The sequence below is a fragment of the Pristiophorus japonicus genome, chromosome 12 (genome assembly GCF_044704955.1).
Source record: "Pristiophorus japonicus isolate sPriJap1 chromosome 12, sPriJap1.hap1, whole genome shotgun sequence".
Taxonomy (NCBI): domain Eukaryota; kingdom Metazoa; phylum Chordata; class Chondrichthyes; family Pristiophoridae; genus Pristiophorus; species Pristiophorus japonicus.
In genome coordinates, this window is record NC_091988.1 from 133,081,612 (window position 1) to 133,108,109 (window position 26,498).

General features: G+C 46.9%; 1 protein-coding gene across 6 annotated transcripts in view; it reads left to right on the forward strand.

Moving 5' to 3' along the window:
• Positions 1–26,498, forward strand: part of LOC139277463 (engulfment and cell motility protein 2) — a 175,585-nt gene that overhangs the window by 8,869 nt on the left and 140,218 nt on the right. For 3 of the 6 annotated variants that reach the window (XM_070895946.1, XM_070895951.1, XM_070895950.1), the window contains exon 2: positions 20,953–21,031. The exons of 1 other annotated variant lie outside the window; for it this stretch is intronic. The gene's annotated coding sequence lies outside the window, so the exon portion shown is untranslated. Of the gene's footprint in view, positions 1–7,620; positions 7,708–20,952; positions 21,032–26,498 lie in introns of those variants that run through there. 2 more of the 6 variants (XM_070895948.1, XM_070895949.1) reach the window with 2 other exon arrangements.

Here is a 26,498-nt window from a genome sequence, read left to right on the forward strand (position 1 = left end):
GAGAGGTTAGTGGGTGGGGGGGGGGAGAGAGGTTAGTGGGTGGGGGGGGGGGAGAGAGGTTAGTGGGTGGGGGGGGGAGAGAGGTTAGTGGGTGGGGGGGGGAGAGAGGTTAGTGGGTGGGGGGGGGAGAGAGGTTAGTGGGTGGGGGGGGGGGGAGAGAGAGGTTAGTGGGTGGTGGGGGGGAGAGAGGTTAGTGGGTGGGGGGGGGGGAGAGAGGTTAGTGGGTGGGGGGGGGGGGAGAGAGGTTAGTGGGTGGGGGGGGGGGGAGAGAGGTTAGTGGGTGGGGGGGGGGGAGGAGAGAGGTTAGTGGGTGGGGGGGGGAGAGAGGTTAGTGGGTGGGGGGGGGGAGAGAGGTTAGTGGGTGGGGGGGGGGAGAGAGGTTAGTGGGTGGGGGGGGTGGAGAGAGGTTAGTGGGTGGGGGGGGTGGAGAGAGGTTAGTGGGGGGGGGGAGAGAGGTTAGTGGGTGGGGGGGGAAAGAGAGGTTAGTGGGTGGGGGGGAGAGAGGTTAGTGGGTGGGGGGGAGAGAGGTTAGTGGGTGGGGGGGGAGAGGGGGAGAGAGAGAGAGAGGTTAGTGGGTGGGGTAGAGAGGTTGGTGGGTGGGGGGGAGAGAGAGGTTGGTGGGTGGGTGGGGGGGAGAGAGAGGTTTGTGGGTGGGGGGAGGGGTGGGTGGGGGGGCGGGAAAGAGAGGTTAGTGGGTGGGTGGGGGGGGGAAAGAGAGGTTAGTGGGTGGGTGGAGGCGGGAGGAGAGCTGTTAGTGGGTGGGTGGGGGGGGGGAGGAGAGAGATTAGTGGGTGGGGGGGAGGAGGAGAGGGGTTAGTGGATGGTGGGGGAGGTGAGAGGTTAGTGGGTGGTGGGGGAGGGGAGAGGTTAGTGGGTGGTGGGGGAGGGGAGAGGTTAGTGGGTGGTGGGGGAGGAGAGAGGTTAGTGGGTGGGTGGTGGGGGGGGGGGGGAGAGAGAGGTTAGTGAGTGGATGGGGGGGAGAGAGGTGGGTGGGGGGGGGAGAGAGCTTAGTGGGTGGGTGGGGGGGGGGAGAAAGAGAGGTTAGTGGGTGGGTGGGGGGGGAGAAAGAGAGGCTAGTGGGTGGGGGGAGGGAAGAGAGGTTAGTGGGTGGGGGGGGGAAAGAGAGGTTAGTGGGTGTGGAGGGGGGGAAGAGAGGTTAGTGGGTGGGGGGGTGGGGAAGAGAGGTTAGTGGGTGGGGGGGTGGGGAAGAGAGGTTAGTGGGTGGGGGGGGATGAAGAGAGGTTAGTGGGCGGGGGGGTGGGGAAGAGAGGTTAGTGGGTGGGGGGGGTGGGGAAGAGAGGTTAGTGGGTGGGGGGGTGGGGAAGAGAGGTTAGTGGGTGGGGAAGAGAGGTTAGTGGGTGGGGGGGATGAAGAGAGGTTAGTGGGCGGGGGGGTGGGGAAGAGAGGTTAGTGGGTGGGGGGGGGGAAGAGAGGTTAGTGGGTGGGGGGGGGGGGAAGAGAGGTTAGTGGGTGGGGGGGGGGGAAGAGAGGTTTGTGGGGGGGGGGGGGGAGAGAGAGAGGTTAGTGGGGGGGGGAGAGAGGTTAGTGGGGGGGAGGGAGAGAGAGGTTAGTGGGGGGGAGGGAGAGAGAGGTTAGTGGGTGGGGGAGGGGGGGAGAGAGAGAGAGGTTGGTGGGTGGGGGGAGAGAGGTGGGTGGGGTGGTGGCGAGAGGTTGGTGGGTGTGTGTGGGGGGGGGGGGGTGGGAAGAGAGAGGTTAGTGGGTGGGTGGGGGCGGGAGTAGAGCGGTTAGTGGGTGGGTGGGGGTGGGAGTTGAGAGGTTAGTGGGTGGGGGGAGGAGAGAGAGGTTAGTGGGTGGTGGGTGGGAGAGAGGTTAGTGGGTGGGTGGTGGGGGGGGAAGAGAGGTTAGTGGGGGGGGGGGTGTGAAGAGAGGTTAGTGGGTGGGTGGGGTGGGGGGAAAGAGAGGTTAGTGGGTGGGGGGGAGGAAGAGAGGTTAGTGGGTGGGGTGGAGGAAGAGAGGTTAGTGGGTGGGGGGGGAGGAAGAGAGGTTAGTGGGTGGGGGGGAGGAAGAGAGGTTAGTGGGTGGGGGGGGAAGAGAGGTTAGTGGGTGGGGGGGGGGAAGAGGGGTTAGTGAGTGGGTGGGGGGGGAAGAGGGGTTAGTGAGTGGGTGGGGGGGGGGAACAGGGGTTAGTGAGTGGGGGGGGGGAAGAGAGGTTAGTGGGTGGGGGGGGGGAAGAGAGGTTAGTGGGTGGGGGGGGGAAGAGAGGTTAGTGGGTGGGGGGTGTGTGGGGGGAGAGGTTAGTGGGGAGGGGGGCCAGAGAGGAGAGAGGTTGTTGGGGGGGGGGGGGGGGTGGGAGGAAAGAGGTGGGGGGGGGGGAAGAGGAGAGCGAGGTTAGTGGGCGGTGGGGGGGGGGGAGAGAGAGGAGAGAGGAGAGAGAGAGAGAGAGGTTAGTGGGTGGGGGGGGGGAAAAGAGAGGTTGTGGTGGGGGGAGGGAGGGAGAGGAGAGAGGTTTTGGAGGGGTGGGGGGAGAGAGAAGAGAGAGGTTGTGGGGGGGGGGGGGGAAAGAGAAGAGAGGTTGTCGGGGGGGGGGGGGAGCGAGGGGTGGTGGGAGGGGGGGGGGAAGAGAGGTTGAGGGAGGGGGGGGGAAAGAGAGGTTGTGGGTGTGTGGGAGGGGGGGGAAGAGAGGTTGTGGGTGTGTGGGAGGGGGGGGAGAGAGGAGAGAGGAGAGAGGTTAGTGGGTGGGTGGTGGGGGTAATGGGGGAGATAGAGGTTAGTGGCGGGGAGAGAAGGGTTCGGGGGTGGGGGAGGGAAGAGAGAGAGGTTAGTGATTGGGGGTGGGGTAGGGGGAGATGGGAGAGGTTATTGATGAGGGAGGAGGGGAGAGATTTGTTATGTATGAATAAAGAGTCTGACTGAATACTGTGAGGTTGACGTAATGTGTGACCGTAGTCTTTTATTGCATGTCTCCAGAATGCTTCTCCAACCTGTGAGGCCTCCTTAAGTACCTTTGCTCCCAAGGGATTATGTGATCCCAAGGGGATGAGCCCTCTGGTGGCTGTACAAGGCATATACAGGTTTACATATATAACCAGGTTAGTGATGAGGGAGGGTGGAGAGGTTAGTGAAGAAGGGGGTGGGGGCGAGAGTTTAGTGATGATGGGGTGGGGGGTTAGTAATGAGGAAAGGGAGGCGGTCAATTTTAAATTTTCATTAAGTGCCAGGAGAATGGTTTTTACGCAGGCGGCTGTTGGAGTATGGAACGCATTGCCATAGGGAGCGGCTGAGGCACAAACCATTGAACCTTTTAAGTAGCCTTGGCTTTGAGTCAGCAGGTTGTGGGCTCGAGTCCCACTCTGGAAACTTGAGCACAAAATCCAGGCTGACACACCAGTGCAGTACTGAGGGAGCACTGATGAAGATGCAGTCTTTCGGAGGAGACATTAAACTAAGGCTCTGCTCTGTTCTCTCAGGTGGACACAAAATATCCCATGGCATTATTTTGAGGAAGAGCAGGAGACTTTTCCTGGTGTCCTGGCCAATATTTATCCTTTACCCAACATCACTAAACCAGATTATCTGGTCATTATCAATGCTGTTTGTGGGAGCTTGCTGTGAGCAAATTGGCAGCTGCGTTTCCTGCATTACAACATCATCATCATAGGCAGTCCCTTGAAATCGCGGAAGACTTGCTTCTACTCTAAAAGTGACTGAACAATCAGGTGGCTGAACAATCCATTACGGGAATTACAGTCTCTGTCACAGGTGAGACAGATAGTCGTTGAGGGAAGTGGTGGATGGGACTGGTTTGCCGCACGCTTGTTTTCTGTATGCTCTCGGCGATGAGACTTGAGGTGCTTAACGCCCTCCCAGATGCTCTTCCTCCACTTTGGGTGGTCTTGGGCCAGGGATTCCCAGGTGCCGGTGGGGATGTTGCACTTTATCAAGGAGGCTTTGAGGGTGTCCTTGAAACGTTTTCTCTGTCCACCTGGGACTCGCTTGCCGTGCAGGAGTTCCGAGTAGAGTACTTGCTTAGGGAGTCTTGTGTCGGGCATGCAGACGATATGGCCCACCCAACGGAGCTGGTCGAGCGTGGTCAGTGCTTCGATGCTGGGGATGTTGGCCTGAGCGAAACACGGACGTTGGTGCATCTGTCCTCCCAGTGGATTTGCAGGATCTTGCAGAGGCAGCGCTGGTGGTACTTCTCCAGCGCTTTGAAGAGTCTACGTTATATAATCAACATCTCTGAGCCATACAGAAGGGTGGGTTTCACTACTGCCCTGTAAACCATAAGCTTGGTGCCAGATTTGAGGTCCTGGTCTTCAAACGCTCTCTTCCTCAGGCGACTGAAGGCTACGCTGGCGCATTGGAGGTGATGCATTACAATAGTGACTACAACAACGACTTATTTTATTTATATAGTGCCTTTAACGTAAGTGCTTCACAGCTGTGTTAGAAGACAAAACAAATAAATTTGACACTGAGCCACATAAGAATAAAGTACTTTAGGGAGTCCTGAGAATGCAAGCATTTGTTTCTTTTAAGTAGATAAATATTCAGAGCACAGGAGGATACAGGACTACAGGGGGGGGAATGCCAGTGGAACTAGTTTTAACTTGCTCGATCAGAGGCGAGTTGGATCTGATGCCCGATCGGGTTCCTTCTGTGCTCGATACTTTGATTGTTCCGTGGTCTGAGTGGGATCGGTAATTTCATTAAAACACGTGCTAGGAAATCTGAAATAATAAATGTTGGAAATATAGAGCAGGTCAGTCAGCCATCAGGTCAAGACTCTTGGGGCGTGCTTCTTTCATTAGACTTGGTGAAGGAACACACCAGATTAATTGTCCATTTGAGAGCAGTTTTCTGTTGGCGGACTCGCTGGATTGAGTTTGGCCAGGTTCGCTTCAAGTGTCAGCCATGTAGCCAGCAGAAAGGCATCTTTCTTACCATCATCCTGGGTTGGATTCACTGTCGGGACCTCAGCAGGTGAAACAGCAGCGTCCCAACTGACTAATAGTCCCTCCTTCTTTGGCTCTGTCAGTTCTGGTCTGATTGTGCTCTAGTGAAGTCACTTGGGATGGTACTGTGTTAAAGGTGTTTTATAAATGCAAGAAGTTGTTTGCCTTACTTCCAGGGGAATAGAGTTTTCAGTAAAAGAGCTGACAAGCTGGCCACATCTACTTGAACTTATTCCTCCTTCAAGTCTGTGTGTCCAATGGTAGTTGTTGAAACATTTGTGTCTTAGATGGCTTCTTCTGCGGTAAAGGAGGTATGGTGGCCTCGCCTAGTTTTGTACTGTACAAGCTATAAGGTGTTATTGTGCAGCCTCGGAAGGTCAAGTGGGACAGAGAAAAATCTTCCACGTGTGATGACCTTGGTTCCAACATTGCAGGTGAAAACAGAAGAGGATAGGGAGATTATGCAAATAGCCACGTGCTGATTCGGGGCGAATCAGAGTCTGAAATCTTCGCAGAATTGTGCTGATATTTTAGGATAAATTGCAATTCGGCAAATTTAAATCTGCTGCAGTAAACCTCTGCATTTAGAAGTCTCAGCGCTAGAACTGTTCGCCTAACTCGGTGTTGCTCAGGATTTGCTAACTTGATGTTCTGAGGGATGGGAAGCGAAGGAGAAGCCTTTGCTCATTGAGGTGCAGGATTCCAAACCTAAGTCAGTTCACATTTGCATGTTTACATTTTTTTTAGGATTTCAGTATTGGATGCAAGAATTGAAAGTAGGAAAGCAGTAACTGGTGAACTGTCCCTAGATCTCGCTAGTATGTGTTTGTGTAAATACATCACATTTGCAATGTGCTCCTTCATTACATCGATGCTGTCTATTAATGAATTATATTGCATTGTGCAGCGCGGATTCACCAGTGTGATACCGGGGGTTCAATTATAAGGGCAAGTTGAATAACAGTGGCTTGCATTCCCTTGAATATAGAACTTTGAGGGGTGATCTGATCGAGGTTTCTAAAAGGATTAATAGAGCAAATAAAGTGTATCTATTTCCTCTGGTGGTGAATCCAAAAGTTGAGATTGTAATCTTAAAATTAGAGCGAGGTCGTTCAGGAGTGAAATCGGGAAGCACTTCTTCAAAGAGTAGAAGGAATCTGGAACTCTTTTCCCCCTCGAAAAGATTGGGGTTGCTGGGTTAATTGAAATATTCAAGACCTGAGGTGGCTAGAATTTTCTTGGGAAAGGGTATCAAGGGATACGGAGCAAAGGAGGAGCAATGGAGTTGAGGTACAGATCAGCCCTGATCTAATTGAATGACGGAACAGGCTTGAGGGGTTGAATTGCCTCCTTCTGCTTCTATGTCCACGTCAGACACTTGTTAATCCCTCTGGAGCCTCCATTTGGAATGTCAGTTGGCTATTTTAGCTTGGGACTATAGCTATAACCAACCCTGGAGTTGGAACATGATTACCCAATGGCCATTCACAATTTCACTTCCTTGTTTAGTTTAAATGCTCATTGCGATCTGAGCTGGGGAATGGACTATTATTTCCACTTGTACAAGCAAAGGTCACTTGGGGTTGCCAGTTGTTTAGACAAGTCTTTTTTTCAGCAGGTTGACTAGAAATTCCCAAAATGTAAACTAAAAGGAACTTTTCCCCTCACCTCTGCGTTCGAGGCATACAGGGAGATTTTCCTGGGACTTTGCCCGACCACAAGGTAAATCGGATAGGCTGAAGCACTTGTTGGTAAACCACTTGACTTTCCTCCATTCATTTAAATGGGAGAATCGGGCAGGTTCCTTGACAGCCATGTGAAAGAAAGACTGGAATTTATAAAGCGCCTTTCACGACCCAAAAGTGCTTTACAACCAATTAACCACTTTTGAAGTGTAGTTAGTCACTGTTGTACTGTAGGAAATGTGACAGTCTGCTTGCCTACAACAATGTCCCACAAACGGCGATTAAATAAATGACTTTTTAGGTGTTTGAGGGATAAATATTGGCCAGGATACCAGGCGAATGACCCCGCTCTTCTTCAAAATAGTGCCGTGAGATCGTTTCTGTTCACCTGAGAGCAGACGGGGCTTCGGTTAACTTCTCATCCGAAAACAGCACCTGCGACAATGTAGCACTCCCTCATTAATGTGCTGATATGTCCACTTAAGTCTCTGGCGTGGGACTTGAACCCATGACATCCTAACTTCGAGGCAAGAGTGCTACCAACTGAGCCAAGGCGCTGATACAAGGTTTCCCAATATTAGCTGTGCCCAGGTGCAGGCCCAGGGAAATCTCCCCTATTAACTGATGGTTTCAATTCATTTTCATAATCTTGAAAGGAAATATAAGAACTCGAGCCATAATTCCACCACCGTTCCTTTGGGTTTTGGTCCTGTGGTGTTAGATCAAGGTGGGATAGAGTTCAAAATAATGAGGGATTTTGCTAATTAGATTAAACTGTTTCCACTGCCAGGAGTGTTGATAACCAGAGGACACAGATTTAAAATTCCTCCCCTTTCCCCCCCCCCCATCCCTCAGTCCTTGTGACCTCTAACGGAGACACTCTGTTTTACTGCTATGTTCTAAGTCTGTAGACGCCCAGCTTCTGTGATGAGTGTGCAGTAGATTGCGTGCAGACTTTCATGCCATCTGTCTGGGCTGATTGAATCCCAGGATTCAGAGGTAAAGGGATGATACTGCTCTAGCCCTATTTTACCTCGTGGTCCCTCAGGACCATATTCTAACAGTGTTCCATTTAACCCTTGCTTAATTCGGCCAATTAATTCAAGGTAAGTAATTGCATTTTTGCTAAATTTTGATGTACACTTTTCTTCATAATATCAATTGACATTGGTGTTAGAATTCAATAATCATGAAATCGATGTTTTATGTTTATTTACAAACTATAATTGAGTTACCTTGAAATAAGTTATTTCCAGGAAGGGCTCACTGGTATTGTATTCTCTGTTGATAACGCAGGAGCGCCCCCAATCTGAGCCGCATTGAGTGGAGGCTGTGGCATCTCCCTCTTTGGGTGGGTTGGGGGTGTGTGTGTGGGGTAGGGACGGATGTGGGGTGGGTGTGGGTGGGGTGGGGTGGGGGTGAGCTGAAATGGGATAGGATGATGCCTCTGACCAGACCAACTGAAGAGAATGACATCAGCAGACAGGAAACTGACTGCTTGCTCACCCTGTCACCATAGAAACACAACGGGAAGAATCTGAATGTGTTTGCCAGGGGTACTGGCCATCCTCCAGTGACTATTCTTCGATGCCACTGAACGTTAGCAGGCTATTCAAATGTGAGGGGATCATAGCTGAGTCCGGTCTTGTCGCCTGCATTTGTCAGTATTTTTGTTGGATAGAGAACTATGAACGCCACCCCCCCGAATAGGCCAAGGGCACCGAGGCCAAGTGCAATGTTCCAACTGGCTAAAACCCAGCTAATTCAGGGCAGAACCTGTGATATTCTGCTCGCTGGATTAGTCCTTGCACCAGGCAGTGCCTTTCCCTACTCGGCCATCAAGGGCTCCAGATAATAAATATTCCTTCAAACGACTGTAGCCAAGATCAGCATTACCATGTGAATATGTACCTGTACTTCATGCCTACTTTCCTCAGATGTTTTTCTTTTTTCAATTCCTGATACCAGATTCTAATTGGAGCATAAATTTGATGTTAAAAGTAGCTGCCCATTATGTCCTCCATCTCTTCACTGCATTTAATAAAAACATGTAAAATGAAAGCGCTACTCTAGATTTGTCCCTGTAGTGTTTGTAATTCTATATTTATCTGACTTCAACCCAGATAAAACAGTCAATTAAAAATGTTTTTCACGCGCTGTTTTTTTGTAAGTGTGGGAGCTGTCCTTGCTTTCTCTCTGCAATAGTTTGTTTTCCCCAGAATTTTTCTAATCTTGGTGAGTGTGAGGGATTTTCAGAGGCTTTATAATATCAAAACATAATCCCGCGTTCAGTGTTTACTTAACGAGCCACTCCTACATAATACCATAAATAGGAACAGGAGTAGGCCATATGGTCCCTCGAGCCCTGCTCTAACATTCAATAAGATCACGGCTGATCTGATCATGGACTCGGCTCCATTTCCCCGCCCGCTCCCCATAACCCCTTATCCCCTTACCGTTTAAGAAACTGTCTATTTCTGTCTTAAATTTATTCAATATCCCAGCTTCCACAGCTCTCTGAGGCTACGAATTCCACAGATTTATAACCCTCAGAGAAGAAATTTCTCCATCTATTTTCAATGGGTGACCCCTTATTCTAAGATCATGCCCTCTAGTTCTAGTCTCCCCCATCGTGGAAACATCCTCTCTGCATCCACTTAATCTTATATGTTTCGATAAGTTTGCCTCTCCTGAATTCCAATAAGTAGAGGCCCAACCTACTCAACTTTTCCTCATAAGCCAATCCCCTCATCTCTGGAATCAACCTCGTGAACCTTCTCTGAACTACCTCCAAAGCAAGTATATCCTTTCGTAAATATGGATAACCAAAACGGCACGCAGTATTCCAGGTGTGGCCTCACCAATTCCTTCTGAAATTATAACTGTTTTTTAAAAAGTCAGAGTACACCGGGGCTGGATACAGTCAGTCAGGCCCTGGCGTTTCACGTGTGGAACTAGGGTTCAAATTCGGCCCAGACTCCTGGGATGAAAAGCCTGCTCTGTATGCTGAGGGTAAAAGTTCAACACAAGCTGTTCATTCCAGCTCTTAGTGCCTGAGGCCATCTGTGCACAACCAATCCCGAATTCAGCAGAAGTCTGCCAGAGCTGACTTGGTGAGGCCACAGGATGCCTGGTGTGTGAAATGGAGGGGTTGCTCTGTAAGATTGGGGGCTGAGAGTCCTTGGTGTAACAGAGTAAAAAGAGCTTTACTGCAAATCTAACCTTGCAATAACCTTGACTGTGGGGCGGGGAGGAGGGCTCTTGGTGACGTAGGTTCCTCAAAGAAAATGTTACATTTCCCGCAATATCCTGCACCTCCCTAAACCTCTCTGCCTCGTCCACCTTTTAGGATGCTCCTTGAAACGCTTTGACCAAGCTTTTGGTCATCTGACTTAATATTACCTCATGTGGCTCGTTGTCAAATTTTGCTTGATAACTTGATTTACTACATTACACTGTATATAAATACAAGTTCAGGAGCATGAAACTAGACAATTTATACTTTCCAAGATTTTAGATGGCCCAATGTCCTTTTCTTATCTGACTTTTCCTGTTACAATCTTTTAAACACACAGTGCAATCCCTGTTATGACTAGCCATGGATATAATTGTACAAAGAGAAGTAGCTCAGATAATCCGATGGTTTCAAATAGATGACAATATATAGTCACAGGATGTGTCCAAAAAGGGAAGTTTTTCATGGTGCCTTGGGCATGAAGTAATTTCCTCAGAATAAGCTGCAGTTTTTACATCCCCTGGTTGAGTTGAGTGAATCGTGCAGCCAGCTCGAGCAAAAATGGGTTTTGAGTTGGAGACATTAATCACCACGGGTCAACTAATGGTCTGTTCTCCAACCTCCCTGCCGCCGCCCCCTCCCCTGGTCAGTGGCTAATCTACACTGTCCAGTTCCTATTCCAGTGCCACCACCACAACTAATGCACCCCATTGTAATATTACTAACCAGAACTGGTTATCAGAGATGAAGTTGCAAGTCCAACTTGGTCTAGGGCTCTCATTGTGTGGAGGAATTTTCAGCTTACCTAGCAGTGCCTTGGCCAAAATCTTCATTTGCAACTGTTGAGAGAGAAATGTTGTGGTTCCACCAGCCACGGGCTGGCAGTCTGTGTTTGAGAGGCCTGTATCCTGCCCCCCCCCCCCCCCCCCCCCCACCCAATCAGAATTTTTTAGTGATCTTAAATACTTCCTCTGCGGTCTGCTTAAAAAAAAATTGTAACCGTTAGAATTCTTTTCCTTGTTTTTGAATCCCTCCATGGCCTTGCCCCCTCCTTATTCCTGTAACCTTCTCCAGCCCCACAACCCTCCGAGAGCTCTGGCCTCTTGCTCATCCCCAATATTCATCGCTCCACCATTAGTGGCTGTGCCTTCGGCTATCTCGGCCCTAAGTTCTGCAATTCCCTCACCACCTCTCTCCTCTAAGACACTTCTTTAAAACCTACCTCTTTGACCAAGCTTTTGTCACCTGTCCTCATTATGTGACTTGGTGTCAGATAGTGTCTGATAACACCTGTGAAGCTCCTTGGGACGTTCTACTACGTTAAAGTTGCAATATAAATGCAAGTTGTTGTATAATGAGAGGCCTTGGGTTTCACTCCAAGTAGCAAACACAGCATTTCTTTCTCCCACTTTTCCCTTCTTTCTCTATTGGTAATTACAGCATAATCTCCCACTACTAGTTATTATCTGTGCTTGTGTCCACCACAGCTTTAACATACGCAGATTGGTGCATTGCCAAGAGCTTGAGTTTGTGGCGGTGGAAAAAAATCTATTAAAATTCTGAGTTGGCATCGGTGCATAGTTTTCCTAGAGTAGAATCCAGATTTAACATAGAGTCCCATGCAGGTGGGCGACAGGTTGTGCTGATATTGCAGTGGGAAGTCCAAAAATGTATTTATCTCAGCCTTTAGTATACTCAAAGACAATTACAAAGATTCACAACCCTCTGATTGAAGAAATTCCTCCTCATCGCCGTCTTAAATAGCCAACCCCTTAATCTGAGACTATGCCCTCTGGTTATAGACTCACCAGCCAGGAGAAACAACCTCTCAGTATCTACCCTGTCAACCCCCCTCAGAACCTTGCATGTTTCAATGAGATCACCTCTCATTCTTCTAAACTCCAGGGAGTATGGGCCCAATCTACTCAATCTCTCCTCATAGGACAATCCTCTCATCCCATGGATCAGTCAAGTGAAACTTCGTAGCACCGCAAGTATATCCTTCCTCCGATAGGATAGCAAAACTGTGCACAGTACCTGCATGCTAGCTCTCTGTGATTCTTGTACAAGGACACCCAAATCTCTCAACAACAACATTTAATAGTTTTTCACTATTTAAAAAAATATTGGGGGGGGGGGGGGAAATTGTGGTCGAGGGCTTCCTTCAGACGAACGCCTCTGACCTGAAATTTTTTAACGAAAATACCTGAAGTCCTCCATTCGCTGCGCAGCGTACAGGAAATGTTGAAGTCACATGGGCCTGGACCACCAATCACTAGGCGGTATTCTCATTGATAAAAATGAGAACTCTGTTTGTCCCATTACCATCAATGAGAAAACACTGAAACGCAGCATTATAAATAAAAAAACATCTCTCATATTTAAAATTAATTGAAATTAAATGTTTTAGAAAAAAATATATTTTTTGGAATTTTTTGTGTTTTAATAGGGTTAAAAATAAACCTACCTTAATGGACAGGGTTTTTAATATAAAAATGAATGATTAACCTTGACTCCAAAAATCAATCTATCTCAGCCTTGAATGTATTCAGAGACTCAGCATCCACAGCCCTCTGTGGCAGAGAATTCAAAAGATTCACAACCCTCTGAGTGAAGAAATTCTTCCTCATCTCTGCCTTTAAATGGCCTACCCCTTATCCTGAGACTGTGCCCCCTAGTTTTAGACATTCCAGTCAGGGGAAACAACCTCAGCATCTACCCTGTCAATCCCCTTCAGAATCTTGTATGTTTCAATGAGATCACCTCTCATTCTTCTAAACTCCAGGGAGTATCGGCCCATTCTACACAATCTGTCATCATAAGACAGCCCTCTCATCCCAGGAATCAATCGAGTGAACCTTCGTTGTACCGCCTCTAAGGCAAGTGTATCCTTCCTTAGATAAGAAGTACAAAACTGTGCATAGTACTCCAGGTATGGTCTCTCCAAGGCCCTGTACAATTGTAGCAAGACTTTTATACTCCAACCCCCTTGCAATAAAGGACAACATGCCATTTGCCTTCCTGATTGCTTGCTGTGCCTGCATGCTAGCTTTGTGTTTCCTACCCAAGGACACCCAAATCTCTCTGAACACCAACATTTAAAAGTTTCTCACCATTTAAAAAAAAATATATAATTTGTTTTTCTATTCTTACTACCAAAGTGAATAACCTCACATTTCCCCATATTATCCTCCACCTGCTGCATCTTTGGCCACTCACTTAACTTGTCTGTATCTCTCTGCAGCTTGTCCTCCTTACAGCTTACTTTCCCACATAGCTTTGTGTCATCAGCAAATTTGGATACATTGCACTTGTTCCCAATATAGATTGTAAATAGCTGAGGCCCAAGCACTGATCCTTGCGGCACCCCACTAATTATAGCCTGCCAATTGGAAAATGACCCGTTTATCCCTACTCTCCGTTTTCTGTCTGTTAACCAATCCTCTCTCCATACTAATATATTACCCCCAACCCATGAGCCCTTATCTTACGTAGCAACCTTTTCCGTGGCACCTTATCGATTGCCTTTTGGAAATACAAATATACCTACATCCATTGGTTCCCCTTTATCTATCCTACTAGTTACATCCTCAAAAAAAACTCTAATAAATTTGTTAAACACGATTTCCATTTCATAAAACCATGTTGACTCTGCCGAATCATATTCTGATTTTCTAAGTGTCCAGTTACTACTTCCTTAATAATGGATTCGAGCATTTTCCTGATGACTGATATCAGGATAACTGGTCTGTAGTTCCCTATTATCTCTCTCCCTTTTCTTGAATAGTGGGGTTACATTTGCTACCTTCCCATCCTCTGGGACTGTTCTAGAATCTGGAAGATCACAGCCAATGCATCCACTATCTCTGCAGCCACATCTTTTTGAAGCTTAGGATGTAGGCCATCAGATCTAGGGGATTTGTTGGCTTTTTGTCGCATTAGTTTCTCAATACCTTTTCTCTCTCCTGATCTTAATTACCTTTTATTAACCCTTTGATTCCTCACTATTTTCGGTATGCTTTTTGTATCTTGTGGATAATGTGGATAAATGTGAGGTTATCCACTTTGGTGGTAAAAACAGAGAGACAGACTATTATCTGAATGGTGACAGATTAGGAAAAGGGGAGGTGCAAAGAGACCTGGGTGTCGTGGTACATCAGTCATTGAAGGTTGGCATGCAGGTGCAGCAGGCGGTTAAGAAAGCAAATGGCATGTTGGCCTTCATAGCAAGGGGATTTGAGTACAGGGGCAGGGAGGTGTTGCTACAGTTGTACAGGGCATTGGTGAGGCCACACCTGGAGTATTGTGTACAGTTTTGGTCTCCTAACCTGAGGAAGGGCATTCTTGCTATTGAGGGAGTGCAGCGAAGGTTCACCAGACTGATTCCCGGGATGGCGGGACTGACCTATCAAGAAAGACTGGATCAACTGGGCTTGTATTCACTGGAGTTCAGAAGAATGAGAGGGGACCTCATAGAAACATTTAAAATTCTGACTGGGTTAGACAGGTTAGATGCAGGAAGAATGTTCCCAATGTTGGGAAGTCTAGAACCAGGGGTCACAGTCTAAGGATAAGGGGTAAGCCATTTAGGACCGAGATGCCGAGGAACTTCTTCACCCAGAGAGTGGTGAACCTGTGGAATTCTCTACCACAGAAAGTTGTTGAGGCCAATTCACTAAATATATTCAAAAAGGAGTTAGATGAGGTCCTTACTACTAGGGGGGATCAAGGGGTATGGCGAGAAAGCAGGAATGGGGTACTGAAGTTGAATGTTCAGCCATGAACTCATTGAATGGCGGTGCAGGCTAGAAGGGCCGAATGGCCTACTCCTGCACCTATTTTCTATGTTTCTATGTTTCTACTGTGAAGACAGATACAAAATATTTGTTTAAAGTCTCTGCCATTTCCTTACTCCCCATTATAATTTCTCCTGTCTCGGCCTCTTAAGAGACCAACGCTTACTTTTGTTACTCTTTACGTACTTATAGAAGCTCTTACTGTTTATGTATAATACCCGGTACACTCAATGTACAGTTACATTCACACTGTATACACTATGCCTGTACCACCAGAGGGTGCAACTGGTGGAGACCTAGGGGGTCACCTGCACACTGCAGGTAACCAAGTATAAAAGGGAGCTCACCTTACTGTACCCTCATTCAGCAGCTGCAATAAATGTACTAAGGTCACAACAGTTCAAGTGCAATACCTTACCTCATGGAGTCATTACTAGAGTGCTTACAGATACAATACTTAGAATCTGTTTTTATATTTCTAGTTTACTGTCGTTTTCTACTTTCTCTCTTTTTTTATCAATTGTCTGGTGATCCATTGGTTTCAAAAGCTCTCCCAATCTTTGCCAGATCTGGGTGTGACCTCCGGCACATCCCGGTGAAGACAATACCTGTTGAGTCTCTGGAAATGGAGCCCTCAGCTTTCCAAAGTCCATTATATTTGGATCTGATGGACCAGCTGGTTTTCCCTGCTTTGTCTCCATACTTAAGGCCTGGGCAATCCGTCAGATGATAGAAACCACCATGGCCAACTAACAGAAAGCAGAGAGTTGGGATAAATGGGTCATTCTCTGGTTGGCAACCAGTAACTAGTGGGGTGCCGCAGGGATCGATGCTGCGTCCTCAACTATTTACAATCTATATTAATGACTTGGATGAAGGGACTGATTGTAACGTAGCCAAGTTTGCTGATGATACAAAGATGGGAGGAAAAGCAATGTGTGAGGAGGACACAAAATTTGCAAAAGGACATAGACAGGCTAAGTGAGTGGGCAAAAATTTGGCAGATGGAGTATAATGTTGGAAAGTGTGAGGTCATGCACTTTAGCAGAAAAAAAAATCAAAGAGCAAGTTATTATTTAAATGGAGAAAGATTGCAAAGTGCTGCAGTACAATGGGACCTGGGAGTACTTGTGCATGAAACACACAGGATAGTATGCATGTACAGCAAGTGATCAGGAAGGCCAATGGAATCTTGACCTTTATTGCAAAGGGGATGGAGTATAAAAGCAGGGAAGTCTTGCTACAGCTATACAGGGTATTGGTGAGGCCACACCTGGAATACTGTGTGCAGTTTTGGTTTCCATATTTACGAAAGGATATATTTGCCTTGGAGGCAGTTCAGAGAAGGTTCACTTGGTTGATTCTGCCGATGAGGGGGTTGACTTATGAGGAAAGGTTGAGTAGGTTGGGCCTCTGTTCATTGGAATTCAGAAGAATGAGAGGTGATCTTACTGAATGAGGAGGCTTGACAAGGTGGATGTAGAAAGGATGTTTCCACTGATGGGGATTAGAACTAGAGGGCATGATCTTAGAATATGGGGCCGCCCATTTAAAACTGAGATGAGATGAGACATTTCTTCTGGTTGTAAATCTGTGGATTCGCTGCCTCAGCGAGCAGTGGAAGCTGGAACATTGAATACATTTTTAAGACAGAAATAGACAGTTTCTTAAATGATAAGGGGTTATGGAGAGTGGGCAGGGAAGTGGAGCTGAGTCCATGATCGGATCAGCCATGATCTTATTGAATGGTGGAGCAGACTCGAGGGGCCATGTAAGAACATAAAAACATAAGAATTAGGAACAGGAGTAGGCCATCTAGCCCCTCGAGCCTGCTCCGCCATTCAAAAAGATCATGGCTGATCTGGCCGTGGACTCAGCTCCACTTACCTGCCCGCTCCCCATAACCCTTAATTCCCTATTGGTTAAAAATCTATCTATCTGTGATTTGAATACATTCAATGAGCTAGCCTCAACTGCTTCCCTGGGCAGAGAATTCCACAGATTCACAACCCTCTGGGAGAAGAAATTCCTTCTCAACTCGGTTTTAAATTGGCTCCCCCGTATTTTGAGGCTGTGCCCCCTAGTTCTCGTCTCCCCGACCAGTGGAAACAACCTCTCTGCCTCTATCTTGTCTATCCCTTTCATTATTTTAAATGTTTCTATAAGATCACCCCTCATCCTTCTGAACTCCAACGAGTAAAGACCCAGTCTACTCAATCTATCATAAGGTAACCCCCTCATCTCCGGTATCAGCCTAGTGAATCGTGTCTGTACCCCAACCAAAGCTAGTATATCCTTAAGTAAGGTGACCAAAACTGCGCGCAGTACTCCAGGTGCGGCCTCACCAATACCCTGTACAGTTGCAGCAGGACCTCCCTGCTTTTGTACTCCATCCCTCTCGCAATGAAGGCCAACATTCTATTCACCTTCCTGATTACCTGCTGCACCTGCAAACTAACTTTTTGGGATTCATGCACAGGTCCCTCTGCACCGCAGCATGTTTTAATTTCTCCCCATTCAAATAATATTCCCTTTTACTGTTTTTTTTTCTCCAAGGTAGATGCCCTCACATTTTCTGACATTGTATTCCATCTGCCAAACCTTAGCCCATTCTCTTAACCTATCTAAATCTCTTTGCAGCCTCTCTGTGTCCTCTACACAACCTGCTTTCCCACTAATCTTTGCGTCATCTGCAAATTTTGTTACACTACACTCTCTCCCCTTTTCCAGGTCATCTATGTATATTGTAAACAGTTGTGGTCCCAGCACCGATCCCTGTGGCACACCACTAACCACTGATTTCCAACCCGAAAAGGACCCATTTATCCCAACTCTCTGCTTTCTGTTAGCCAGCCAATTCTCGATCCATGCTAATACATTTCCTCTGACTCCGCGTACCTTTATCTTCTGCAGTAACCTTTTGTGCGGCACCTTATCGAATGCCTTTTGGAAATCTAAATACACCACATCCATCGGTACACCTCTATCCACCATGCTCGTTATATCCTCAAAGAATTCCAGTAAATTAGTTAAACATGATTTCCCCTTATTGAATCCATGTTGTGTCTGCTTGATTGCACTATTCCTATCTAGATGTCCCGCAAGTTCTTCCTTAATGATAGCTTCAAGCATTTTCCCCACTACAGATGTTAAACTAACCGGCCTATAGTTACCTGCCTTTTGTCTGCCCCCTTTTTTAAACAGAGGTGTTACATTAGCTGTTTTCCAATCCGCTGGTACCTCTCCAGAGTCCAGATAATTTTGGTAGATTATAACGAATGCATCTGCTATAACTTCCACCATCTCTTTTTATACCCTGGGATGCATTTCATCAGGACCAGGGGACTTGGCTACCTTGAGTCCCATTAGCTTGTCCAGCACTACCCCCCTAGTGATAGTGATTATCTCAAGGTCCTCCCTTCCCACATTCCTGTGACCAGCAATTTTTGCCATAGTTTTTGTGTCTTCCACTGTGAAGACCGAAGCAAAATAATTGTTTAAGGTCTCGGCCATTTCCACATTTCCCATTATTAAATCCCCCTTCTCATCTTCTAGGGGACCAACATTTACTTTAGTCATTCTTTTCCGTTTTATATATCGGTAAAAGCTTTTCCTATCTGTTTTTATGTTTTGCGCAAGTTTACTTTCGTAATCTATCTTTCCTTTCTTTATTGCTTTCTTAGTCATTCTTTGCTGTCGTTTAAAATTTTGCCATCTTCTAGTTTCCCACTAACCTTGGCCATCTTGTACGCATTGGTTTTTAATTTGATACTCTCCTTTATTTCCTTGGTTATCCACGGCTGGTTATCCCTTCTCTTACCGCCCTTCTTTTTCACTGGAATATATTTTTGTTGCGCACTATGAAAGAGCTCCTTAAAAGTCCTCCACTGTTCCTCAATTGTGCCACCATTTAGTCTGTGTTCCTAGTCTGCTTTAGCCAACTCTGCCCTCATCCCATTGTAGTCCCCTTTGTTTAAGCATAGTACGCTCGTTTGAGACACTACTTCCTCACCCTCAATCTGTATTACAAATTCAACCATACTGTGATCACTCATTCCGAGAGGATCTTTTACTAGGAGATCGTTTATTATTCCTGTCTCATTACACAGGACCAGATCTAAGATAGCTTGCTCCCTTGTAGGTTATGTAACATACTGTTCTAAGAAACAATCCCGTATGCATTTTATGAATTCCTCCGTGCGATTTGATTTGACCAATCGATATGTAGGTTAAAATCCCCCATGATTACTGCCGTTCCTTTTTCAAATGCTTCCATTATTCCCTTGATTATTGTCCACCCCACCATGAAGTTATTATTTGGGGGCTTATAAACTACGCCCACCAGTGACTTTTTCCTCTTACTATCTCTAATCTGTACCCACAATGATTCAACATTTTGTTCATTAGAGCCAATATCGTCTCTCCACCCTGCAACCACGTTTCTGTAATGGCCACCAAATCATGCCCATTCGTAATGATTTGTGCCGTCAACTCATTTACTTTATTTCGAATGCTGCGTGTGTTTAGGTAGAGTGTTTTAATACTCGTTTTTAAACCATGATTTTTAGTTTTGACCCCTCCTGCAGCCTCTTTATATTCATACATATTGTCCCTTCCTATCACCTTGTGGTTTACATTTACCCCAGTGCTACTCTGCTCTGTTGCCTCCTGCCTTTTGCATTCTTTCTTGGGGTCCTGTTCATCTGCGCTCTCACCCACGCTAACTAGCTCACAGCCCCCTCCTGGGTTCCGAATACTCCTCGCATTGAGGCACCGAGCTTTCAGGCTTGCCTTTTTATTACACTTTGACCCTTTAGAATTTTGCTGTACATTGGCCCTTTTTGTTTTTTTTTGCCTTGGGTTTCTCTGCCCTCCACTTTTACTCATCTCCTTTCAGTCTTTTGCTTCTGTCTCCATTTTGTTTCCCTCTGTCTCCCTGCATTGGTTCCCATCCCCCTGCCATATTAGTTTAACTCCTCCCCAACAGCACTAACAAACACTCCCCCTAGGACATTGGTTCCGGTCCTGCCCAGGTGCAGACCGTCCAGTTTGCACTGGTTCCACCTCCCCCAGAACCGGTTCCAATGCCCCAGGAATTTGAATCCCTCCCTGCTGCACTACTGCTCAAGCCACGTATTCATCTCAGCTATCCTGCGATTCCTACTCTGGCTAGCACGTGGCACTGGTAGCAATCCTGAGATTACTACTTTTGAGGTCCTACGTTTTAATTTAGCTCCTAGCTCCTTAAATTCGTCTCGTAGGACCTCATCCCTTTTTTTACCTATATCGTATGGCCTACTCCTGTTCCTATTTCTTATGTTTAAAGGCCTGGTCACTCTGTCAGATGAAAGAAACCACCATGTTTTCAGAGATTTATAGTCCTGTGTAAGTTTTATCTATATTTCTGATCTGTGTGTATTGTGAGTGTATCTGCCAAATAAGGTCAAGGCATTGGAGAGGGTGCAGAGGAGATTTGCTGGAATGGTCCAGGGATGAGAGATTTTGGTTATGTGAAGTGACTGGAGAAGTTGGGATTTGGAACAGAGAAGGACAAGGGGAGGTTTAATAAAGGTGTTCAAAATTGAGAGGTTTGCTAGAGTAGAGAGGTAGAAAATGTTTCCAGTGACTGGAGGGTCTGTAACCAGAGGACACCGGAAATTATAATTTTCTTTTTTTCGCACAGTGGGTTATGATTATCTGGAATGCACTGCCTGTAAAGGGGGAGGAAGCAGATTAAATCGTAACTTTCAAAGGGAATTGGATAGACACTTTAAAAGGAAAACAATGCTGGGCCTTGAAGAGGAGTGGAACTAATTGGGTAACTCAAAGAGCCAGCACAGGCATGATGGGCTGAATGGCCTTATTCTGTGAAGATTTGTGCCAAAGAGAATACAAATGAAACACCAGCCAAACAGGTCTGTTTGTGTGTGTGTGCCCCTGTCTGTGTGTGTGTGTGTGTGTGTGTGTGTGCCCGCGCGCGCGCCCCTGCCCCCCTGTGTCTCTCTGATTTTATTGGGTGCTAACAAACAAATGTAGATGGTGCCCTTTAAATTGTAAAAATAAATGGCCCAAATCCTAGTAGGTGAGCAGCTGCCTGCCACCAGTGTGTGCTGACTTCCTTGAGCAGTGCCTTGCTGATATTCAGCAGTCCTCTGCATGCAGGTTGTATATTATGGAAGGATCATATTTCTGTGCATACAAGATATCAGGAGCTCATTGATGCAGTGGGAGCGATGATGGTGGAATAATTCTGATGCTGCATAGATTTCTCTGCAATCGTTGACATATGAGTAATACCTGTTTTGTGGTGTTTTCTGCAGTGTGGTGTTTGTGGTCTTTTTTGGTGGGGGGAGAGCTTGGCTTTTGATCCGGATGCGGAATTCTTGGCAGCTATTGAAGGTGAGTTTGACATTTTGTTATGAATGTAACATTGCCCGTATTAATGATCTACATCAATCTAATTCAAGGTTGAATCAATACTAGAGCTCCTTAAATCCCTCTGTCTTTCCTTCCTCCCAATAACGTCAGGCTTTGTAAAACCAACGATTGACATCACCTCCATCCTGATTTAGCACCTTCTCTCCTACTCCTGCACTGAGGGCCTTGGTCCTTTATTTTGACGGCAATCAATTATAAAAAAAAAAGAAATTCTTCCATTAGTGCACACATGCGATATGGTTTGAACAGAGTACCAACTGTGTGGTCTGACTGTTTCCAGCATGGACTTGACATCGCTCAGTAACCCACAACTCATTAGTCATTCATTCCTCATTTGCCCATAACTCGTCGCTTTTATACCTGTAGTAGCTGTCTTTCCTACCATAATTTGCACGATCAGTCAAAGGGCGGCGCACTGCTCTGAGATTCTTCTACTGGGTTTGAGAAGAAGGTTCCCATCTTGTTTTCCAGACGAGAAGAGGCGACTCTCCATATGAGACTGTCCAGTCTCGCTTCTATATGACAGACATCCCTGGGCGGTGTTGACTGACCCATTGTGAGGTTTGGGGGTTGCCTTTTACAGTGACCTTTCACTTCACTTTATTCACTTGCACTGAGGCAGTGCTTGAATGACTCGAAGCTAAGTGCTGGTATAGTCAATCGCAAAGCAAGATCATGTGGGCCGGTGGGATTGATGAATGACAGCACAAATGTAGCTGCCAAGATCAGTTAGATTGTTAAAATGTTTTGTCATAACACTTGCGTGAGGGCTTTAGAAAGAAAATAATGGGAGAAGTAAATGACTTCCATCGTCATCATCATAGGCAGCCCCTCGGAATCGAGGAAGACTTGCTTCCACTCTAAAATTGAGTCCTTTGGTGGCTGAACAGTTCAATATGGGAACCACAGTCCCTGTCACAGGTGGGACAGATAGTCGCTGAGGGAAGGGGTGGACAGGTTTGCCGCACTCTCCTTCTGCCTGTGCTTGATTTCTACATGCTCTCGGCGATGAGACTTGAGGTGCTCAGCGTCCTCCCGGATGCACTTCCTCCACTTAGGGCGGTCTTTGGCCAGGGACTCCCAGGTGTCGGGGATGTTGCACTTTATCAGGGAGGCTTTGAGGGTGTCCTTGTAACGTTTCCACTGCCCACCTTTGGCTCGCTTGCCGTGAAGGCGTTCCGAGTAGAGTGCTTGCTTTGGGAGCCATACATAGGCTGTGGCCGCCTCCGATACCCAAATCCAGGCAGGTGAGCAGGCTGATCCCAATACATACTGGCCTCTGACCTCCTCGTGTCTGATTACACTGGTTTACCAGTCCGAGAGACCAAATCAAGTAAAATAGGGGGTGGAGGAAAGGGGTAGGGAAATCACGGGCTGTAAACCTCTACCTCCACAAAAATTAGCTTTTAATTTGATTTGAGACGGATGTATAAAGTGAATTGTACAGATCTACGTGTAGGGTCCTAAATTAAATTTGTTCCTTTAATCACTTGCCTCCTGTGCACTCTCAACAACAGCTGGAATACCAGGAATTTGTTGTTCCAAGCTCTCTCCTTTCAGCTGGCTGCAGTCGCACTGAAAATAATGCGTTTGTGATGTTGCCAAGGTAATGGCAGCACATCTTGATAAGGGAAGCGCTCCTACTGGGCTCACTTAAGCTCTGCGTGTGTGTGTCTGTGTATTTCACACCGAAGGATGCTGCAAATGCCGTGGTACATTTGTAGAACACGACTGCCGTAGATGTTGCAGCTCTTGAACAGGCTGTTTGGCCCATCCGACCTGCACTCCCCTTGGGTAGTCTAAAGCTGCTTGCAGCGGGACTTCGATCAGCTCAGTGAGGTGTTTTCACACTTCCCCGCTCAGATTATTGAATTCTTCCTCTGTACAAAGTGGCAAGCGATAAACACGGCAGTGAATGAAGCGCGCACACTATTTACACCTTTGTAAATAGAACCAGCAGCAGTCCATTTGGTCTACCAATAATGCATACTTGTTGGAAAATATCATATATGCTGTATAAGTCTGTAAATATAAACTTGTCAGTGATTGTCTAAACCCTAAGCTCTAGAATTCCCTTGTTAAGCCTCTCCACCTCTCCTTAAGATCCTCCTTAAAACCTACCTCTTTGAACCGTCCTAATACTTCCTCCTTTGGCTCTGTCAATTTTTTGATTTTTTTTGTCTTATAATACTCGTGTGAAGCACCTTGGGGTGTTTTACTACGTTAAAGTGTTATATAAATGTAAGTTGTTGTGTGTGTGGTTTATATAGGTCTAAATATAGCCAGTGTTTGTGTCCATATCGTCTGCACATTCTTTAAATAGCCTCTTCGAATGTTGTCCCTTTTTGTGACAGTGTCCTGTTGGGGTCTTGTTCCAGAGGTGTCCAATATGTCTTGGTGGTCCAACAAAGATGTTGTTGTGCTAATCATCAATGGCATGTGTCTTCAAGTGGCTGTATAGGCCAATTCTGGATGCACATAGTCTCTTGCACGTCGGACAAGGGAATTTCGATGTACCTGATGTCGTCTATCTCTAGTGTCCCACAGGCGTTGACATCTGCTTTCTTTGAAGGTCTGGCAGGCAGTCCTCGTGAGGGTTCACCACTGGATTTTATTAGCTGCTGTATTCTCGAGGTCCTTTGGTCGGATGCCACAGTACTGGAGGTTAGCCTTGATGCAATCTTTGTTGCGCTTGCGGGGGCACCCCTGGTGTCTTCTACCTTCACAGAGCTCGCTGTGAAGAAGCTGACGAGGGATCCTTGACTCATCCATGCGGATGACATGTCCAGCCCACTGGAACTAGGCTCACATGATCATCACCTCAATGCTAGTTATTGTGCTCTCTCCAGAACCTCAAAGTTTGACACCCGGTCTTGCCAGCGTATGTGGAGTATAGATCTGAGACTGCGCATATGGAAAGCTTCCAACTTTTTGATGTGATGCCTGTAGAGTGTCCAGGTCTCACATCCATAAAGGAGAGATGAGAGAACAACTGCTCTATACACCAACAGTTTAGTTGACAGTCGGATGTGGTGGTGACTCAACACCTTAGTGCGCAAGCGACCAAGTGCCTGGCTGGCTTTACAGATCCTTGCATCAATCTCCTTGTCCAAGGATCCGTCACTTGATATGGTGCTGCCAAGGTACTTGAAGCTGTCCACTGACTTTAATTGTATACTGCCAATGAAGACTGTGGGAGCAGGTGCTGTGGTGCCGGGGGCAGGCTGATGGAGAACTTCGGTTTTACTAAGGCTGATGGTTAGGCCAAACAATTCTGTTGCCTCAGCAAATTTGCTGAGTATGAATTTTGCTGTTGCTTGCATCTTGCATAGAAAAAACAGTGAGATGAGATTAAACTCATCAACCTCATGCTGTACTGGCATGGGACTCAAATATCTGTGGATTGTGTGGGTTTGAGCTGTTTGGGTGCACATCACTGCTCACTGCCTGTCTGGTGGTTTTGTTGCGCTGTCAGCAACCTAGTTTCGGTGGGGTTCCTTCTCCAGATGAGATTTAAGCTGCTGATAATCTGAAAGTGGGCGGAACTGCAGTGGACTGACAGCAAATTATAAAATCTTAGGTCAAAGCACATCCGTGCAGTGCTACGTGACTGAGCGCTCTCGTTCTATAGCCCAGATCTGATGAAAATTTTTCTGGCTGTCCTGAGAAGGCCATTCTCCTCGCAGCAGAGGAAGCTTGTTCATCATTGCTGACCACTAGTTTAGTCGTCGTCATCATAAGCAGTCCCTTAGAATCAAGGAAGACTTGCTTCCACTCCTGAAGTGAGTTCTTTAGTGGCTGAACAGTCCAATATGAGAGCCACAGATTCTGTCACAAGTGGGACAGATAGTCGTTGAAGGAAAGGGGGTGGGACTGGTTTGTCGCACGCTCTTTCCGCTGTCTGCGCTTGATTTCTGCATGCTCTCGGCGTTGAGACTCGAGGTGCTCAGCGTCCTCCCGGATGCACTTCCTCCACTTGGGGCGGTCTTGGGCCAGGGACTCCCAGGTGTCAGTGGGGATGCTGCACTTTATCAGGGAGACTTTGAGGGTGTCCTTGTAACGTTTCCTCTGCCCACCTTTGGCTCATTTGCCGTGAAGGAGCTCAGAGAAGAGCACTTGCTTTGGGAGTCTCGTGTCTGGCATGCAGACAATGTGGTCTGCCCAGCGGAGCTGATCGAGTGTGGTCAGTGCTTCAATGCTGGGGATGTTGGCCTGGATGAGGACGCTGATGTTGGTGCGCCTGTCCTCCCAGGGGATTTGTACAATTTTTCGGCGATATCGGTGATATTTCTCCAGCAACCTGAGGTGTCTACTGTACATGGTCCGTGTCGCTAAGCCATACAGGAGGGTGGGTATTACTACAGCCCTGTAGACCATGAGCTTGGTGGCAGTTTTGTGGGCCTGGTCTTCAAACACACTCTTCCTCAGGCGGCCAAAGGCTGCACTGGCGCACTGGAGGCGGTGTTGGATCTCGCCGTCAATGCCTGCTCTTGTTGATAGGAGACTCCTGAGATATGGGAAGTGGTCCATGGTGTCCAGGACCACGCCGTGGATCTTGATGACTGGGGGGCAGTGCTGTGAGGTGAGGACAGGCTGGTGGAGGACCTTTGTCTTATGGCTGTTTAGAGTAAGGCCCATGCTTTCGTACGCCTCAGTAAATACCTCGACTATGTCCTGGGGTGCAGCCTCTGTGTGCAGACGCAGGCGTCGTCCGTGAACAAGTTTAGTACAGATACATCCAAAGCATGCAAAATTGAGAAGGGAAGATGGGCAGTTTTGTGGTGGGGTTTTTTTCTCAATTAAGATGAGTGATATCAGTGCTCACTTTTTTTGGTACTGTGTTAACATCAAGCTCCCAAATTTGATTGTCTTGATTGTCCTGAATGTCTATAACAGGTGTCAGTCATCCCAAGGTGATGTGCTGAGAAATTGCTAAGGTATCTAGTGTGGGCCTTTTCTGATTGGACCAATAAGGGTCACACTAAGTTGCCCCAGTGTCGTAAAACAAGAATCCTTAAAGAGGCACTAATATAAGAAACACATATGGTCCACTCAAACTAAAAGATGTCAAAATAAGCAAGAGTCCCCCGAAAAACCAAAAGGGAACTTGCCTAAAAGCTAAGCTTTCTGCTACAGAAACAATAACTATTTATTTGATGAAGCTTTTTTTCTCTCGTACGTTTTTCAAACCTAGTGATATCTTGCTTTATATACCGGGTCTCCATTTAAAAATATAAATCAGGTACACTAGGGTCAAGTAAAGCTTGATAGCGATTCAAAGCCTAAGTGTCCACCTTTGCTCAGTGGCAGTACTCTCTCCTCTTGACTGAGAAGGTTGTGGATTCAAGCCCCACTCCAGAAACTTGACTGACTCTCCAGTGCAGTATTGAGGGAGTGCTGCACTGTTGGAGGTGCCATCTTTTGGGCA